Source organism: Rosa rugosa, chromosome 2 (genome assembly GCF_958449725.1).
Source record: "Rosa rugosa chromosome 2, drRosRugo1.1, whole genome shotgun sequence".
Taxonomy (NCBI): domain Eukaryota; kingdom Viridiplantae; phylum Streptophyta; class Magnoliopsida; order Rosales; family Rosaceae; genus Rosa; species Rosa rugosa.
This window is the reverse complement of record NC_084821.1, coordinates 9,226,614-9,232,476: the sequence shown is the minus strand read 5'-3', so window position 1 is coordinate 9,232,476 and position 5,863 is coordinate 9,226,614. Positions and strand designations below refer to the sequence as shown.

General features: G+C 36.9%; 1 long non-coding RNA gene across 1 annotated transcript; it reads right to left on the bottom strand.

The window, feature by feature from the left end:
- Nucleotides 1–248: 248 nt before the first annotated feature.
- On the bottom strand, nucleotides 249–5,110 carry LOC133729714 (uncharacterized). Its single transcript, XR_009856477.1, has 4 exons — nucleotides 4,814–5,110; nucleotides 1,631–1,693; nucleotides 1,083–1,196; nucleotides 249–370 (listed from the first exon to the last, which is right to left on the bottom strand). It is a non-coding gene; the product is annotated as an uncharacterized LOC133729714 (long non-coding RNA).
- Nucleotides 5,111–5,863: the final 753 nt, after the last annotated feature.

Genomic DNA, 5,863 nt, shown 5'->3' with positions numbered 1-5,863 from the left:
CATTGAAACACAAGCTTGTTGCTTATTGTATTGACTATGAGACTTCAATCCATGAGTTTCTGTAACAGGAATCATGAAAGCTGTCAAAATCAAATTTATTCACTCATTATTCAAGCTTCAATATTGAGTGAACAAATTAAGAGTCCTATTACCCAATCTATAAAAGCTATCTCACCTTGAGGCTTCAACAAAACCAAACAAGCCACCACAAATAACCTCATCACCAGTTGATGCATTTCTTCTAGATCTGGTAAGGTCTGAACCTTCTGCCTGGAAATTAGGCCATAATTCCAGCAGCTAACTTCTTCCTTGCTGAACATATGTCACGCTGAATCTTGAGTACCACTGCTGGGAGCAATATATAAACATCCTGCAAGCATCACAACCATTAGCACCACAAAACTACCTTACTTTTGTTTAGCCATTTTTCAAGCATTTTGAGCCTATTTACTAGATTTTTCATAAACCTTACAAACAACATGGAAGACAAAATATCAGTCCTTATTTGTGCTAATCCCAAGCCTAAATCAGCTCAGTATACTCAACCTCAAAGCTATCCTTTTTTGCAAAAGTAATTTCAAGCATCATGCAAGAATACTTGGGGGTTTTGCTTAATGAATTTCAAAAACATGCTGTGATTTAACCATGGCTCCCTCCATTTCATAGCAGTACTCTATGCTTCGAAAAAAAAAATCATGCTCTTATTCCATGGTAGGATGATAATTTTCTTGAAACTATCCGTGCTTTTGTTGTCACAACACCGCCAGATACAGTCAAGCAAAACAGCAGCAAAAGGTCAAAGTGATGCAAACAAGCTTAGTAAGAAGAGACTTTTTTTTGTTCTTCACTTTTGAAAAAACCCAGATTCAATTTCATACTTACTTAACCTCTGATTTACATCAGAAAATGATATCAGTGAAAGTAAGTTTTGTTTTTCTCCTCAAAAGGCCAAATCTAGCTATTGAAAATTAAAGAAATCACATTTTTTCCCTCTTCCTCTCATACTCTGACACTACCTCTTTCCTGAAAATATTTATCTTTTATCTCAAATCATCATGTCCTTACAAGGTTGAAACGTTTACCTGAGGACTAGGCTATGATTCCAGCAGCTAGCTTCCCCCTTGTTGCAACATATATTAAGCTAATCTCTGTTCTTGATCTTTACAATCACTGCTGGGAGTAGTTTATTAACGCCCCTGCAAGCATTACAACCATTAAAGCTACATGCATAACAATCTTACTATTGTTTAGCCACTTCTTGAGCATTTAAAGCCTCTTTGAACATACCCTTTCACTGAACCTTACCAGGAAGCATAAAAGATAACCTCTTCATTGTTGATCCTTATACCAGGCAATAATGATATTCTAGATATCTTATACCTATATCAATCTATATGTCTAGCTAACATAAATGTGAAGCTACAATTCTAGAGAGAAATACTCTTACAAAAGCAACATGCATATGTTTTCTAATCTAAAACCCAAGCACACAGCAGTGGTCATAAGCACAAGCCCCTCACACTTCTCAAGCGATATTCATTGCCGGAGAACACGCAAGCAAAAGTTAAATCTTATACTTTTAATCAGGCTACTGCACTTGGGGGCTGATGAGTTAGTTCATGTTGATTACCTTAACAGCAGCTCATCCATCCTAAACTTTTTAGCCTCATATTCATGCATCAAGCTGATCCATCTGAAAGCAAAAAATATTCAAATCAGGCAAAATCATTCCCTTTACATACCATAACCAGCACCAAATTACATTGATATCTAAATCTTGACAACACCACAAACAAATCCACTCTCCACAATCAGTCATACCATTTCAATTCATTGCATAGCTTAAGCGTACTGATTTAAACCAGAATCAATACATCACGCATAGGCACTCTTATAATTAGGCTTTTACCATTTGCATCACTCAAGAGCACCTTTCCAGATCCATACGCCAAACCAACCAGCAACAAGCAAGTTGAAGAAAAGAAGAACTACTATATTATTGGCGGATCTCATGCATATTCGTATCAGGCACACACATTCAAAATTTACAATCTTATTTTGAAAATAAAGTCTTTCAAGCATGCAGAAGAAGTGAAAAGAAACTTCAATCGCAACATTCATTATATTCAAAAAAAAGAATTCATGCATGAAGACAGGAGCAACCAAGCAAAATGGATTGAGCATCATGCAACTCAAGCAATGTCCCAAGCAATTTAAGTTGTTCAAGGTGCTCAAATGTCCTGACAACTTCAAGAGAAAAAGAAATTTCATTGCTGGAACAAAGCCAAGACTGTAACGTTGCTTATTCATGATCAAGTTGCTAGTAAATCATGCAAGTCACCACTCACCGCCATGCTAAAAGGAGCTCGAAAAAAAGAAAAAAACAAGCCATTATGCCCAAAATAACTCAAATATTCTAAGCTGTTCTAGCGTCAATATTACGGTATTCACTACCTTGCAGGCCTGAAGCTCTGAGATCAACAACTCAACCCATTTTACTGCTGGGAATAAAGATGACGTCCAAACACATCCAAAAAGAAACTGAACTTTTAGCATGCTAATCCTATCTGACCACAGAAGAAAAACAATTCAATTCAAAGAATTTGAGCAAGCAAGGTATCATTCAAACTCAAAGATCAACAAGCACTTATTCAAGATTCAAGCTTCCATGTGCTACTGATTTCAGACGATCAAGCATACATGCATACTCTCAAAACCAAACACTGAACCATCTTCCCTTCAGTATCCTAATCCACCTCCCTTACTAAATTCTATCCATTATCAAAATCAAGCATCTAGTGTCCTTCCCCTTCATTTTTGTTTAGATGAAGAAAGTAAACACTTCTAACTATTTTTCATTACATGTTGTCTTTATGTCCTCTAAGCCAAAACAGCTCACCATCATAATCAACCGAGCATACATACATGTCATTAAAGCTTGTACTAAAGCAATTCCAGCAGAAGTTCATGTAGCAGCTGCATTTCCTACTAAATCCTAATTCAACAATTTCAAGCCATGCCAAGCCGGTGATTAGTCGACAAGTAATTAATCGACATAAGAGTATAGCCGGAACATGCTAGCTATTTCAAATTAGACCTGAGCTTAAATCTCTATTATATAACTCAAGCATGAATCACGACCTGCAAGCAAACATGACAGCCTTTATGCATGCATATTTGTGGTATTGTGTCACTGCCGTGCTACGTGCAAAAGATTGGTTTTGCTCGAAGTAAGGTATATGTAGGGGCTTGGTGAAAGATGATTCATGATGAAAAGCACATGCCTATAGTCTATTGATTCATTGGAAAATGCGAACTAGAATTTAAGGCTTCCAAGCACCCTACTGCTGGATCAGTTCTAATCACTTTCTGCCCATTCAAGGGATCATGATTTAAAAAAAAAAAAACGGAAAGAGTCAAAGTTCTTATGATGTTTGAATAATCAAAGATTCATCTACACAATGCCAAACTCATGCTCATGCCACTCATACTTCATGCCAGGCTCATACTCATGCCAAGCGGATTCACGACCAAGAATAACAATTCAATATATACTTAAACAAGCTTATGTCAAGCAAAATATTTTAAGCATATAAGCATACAAACACCAATCATGTCAAGCTTCTCTCTAGGGTCATGCATCCAACAGCGAACTAACAAGCATACAAAGGCAAGTCATTCCAAGCTCGAATCTTGCAAGATCCTATATGCATCGAAAACCAAGTGAGAATCACGCCAAGCCATTACATCCAAGCACATGCTTTCCAACACTAATGCACTCTCATTTGACCATTAAAGAAACTCGAGGAAGTCACAAGCTTATACCATCAAGCACATGCCTACGACGTGCCCAAGCATAATGGTCACTAATTGAATCTATTCAAACCGAAACAAGCAAGGCGGACATCATACAAGCTCATGCTCTTACCAAGCCAAATTCCTTACATGACAACAAATTAATCAAGACATGTATACCTGGAGAGTCAAGCAAGACAATGCGAAAAACCAAATTGCCAAACGCTGCTGTAAAAGCAACACGAACCACTGCCATGCCATATAATTCAAATCAATAGTCTTTTCCAAACCATTTTGTGATAATCTTACTTCGTTAAACCAACATGCTAACCTATTTTTAACCTTATCCATACTAAATTTTTTCTAAACAATCTCTTGCTGTTGTGACAACCTCTTATCATGCTAGCTAGACCAAATCTCGATTCTTCTTAAAATGACCAGACCTAGTTTCAATAACCAAAAGCACCTTCCTATCAAGCAACAAATGCTTCTAACCCTTTAAACAACCATCATGCCAAGCTAATACCTAGAACACCTCATGCATATGTCAATCAGATCATAATCAAGACAGCCATGCCAAGCATACAAACTTCTCTCTTTCAAATGAGTGCATCCACCAAGTAACCATATGCTAGCTCAAGTCATCAAAAGCTCATGCCTAGAATATGCCCAAGCATGACTATCACAAGTTCAATCGAAACAAAAGGCAGGTTACATCACAGTCCCAGCAACAAAACAAAGTATGTTATGTGATAACTGCAACAATTAAAACAAGCCACAGCAAAACATGCCATGCAAATTCATGCTATTAACTTCAATTCTTGACAAGCAATATCCATATTCATATATTATCAATCAATCATTGTGATTATTGAGCAAATTAAAATCCCAGCAGCAAGCATAAAGAGTTCACCACCAGAGAAAAGATCGACCAATGTTTCAATTGCATTCAAGAATACAACTTTGAATAATCAAATGCAAGCATATTTCACGAGAAGACTCTTGTATGGATGCTCACCTGGATATCGTGACGACCACAATGCAGCGATTTAGCCCAGTAAGCTAATTCCCAGCAGCCAATCAAAGCAACGACAAAGCTAGCACCACTGCAATAAAGTCAAGGTTGTGTGTGGTCAATGCGTTACCACAGCTACCATAAGTCATACAAATCCACAGAGAACATGCTAAAATAAGTAAGCAAGCCAAAGCCAAGCCACAAAGAAATCCTATACAAATGAAAATCCTACATGAAAGCATTTATTGACCTAGAAGATAACACCAAGCAAGATATAGCAAAAAGAATGTATATGACTCAGATATGCTAGTCAGGCACATGATCATGCAAATCTATGACAATGAAGGAAAAGCAAGCTAAGCAATTCAAGCAAAAAAAATTTAGTTACTGTGATCAAGTTAAAGCTCACTTCATTGCTGTGTTCAAAGCTTCCACCGTTTATTGACATCTAGTCTATCATCGGAATTGGTACTCTCATATCCTGTGTCATTGGCCTCTACTACTCCACTGCTGAAACAAAAGCTGCTGTAATCAATTTTGTGAAATCAGAATTCAAGCACAAGGTATCTCATCTGAAGCAAAAAATGTGGAGAAGTCATAAGCACAAGCATTTATGATCCAGCAAGCATTAATTATACAAGCTTTCACATGTTATGATTTCAACATCAGGCATATACCTACTCTTAATTCAAATTCCAACCTGTCATAGATTTTTGCTCCAACACCATTACATATACAGATCCAAATATTGCTACCCATACACAATTCAGCAACCAAAGTCATACTCTGAGTCTTCACTACTCTACACAAGCATCTACAACCATACTTCAACATCAAGCATTTACATATCCGGTCTATCACCAAATTTAGTGCCCATTCTTCACATCAAATATTATCATTTAAATGTCCCGTGCATATATAATTAAAAGCCCAAAATTCTGAACCCAAGTTATTAATTTCTCCCTCAAAGCATCACAGAGAAAATCATACCTGATTTTCTAGAAGAAAAATCATTGTTGAGATGGATCTATAAGGTGTAGAGGCAAACAAGAA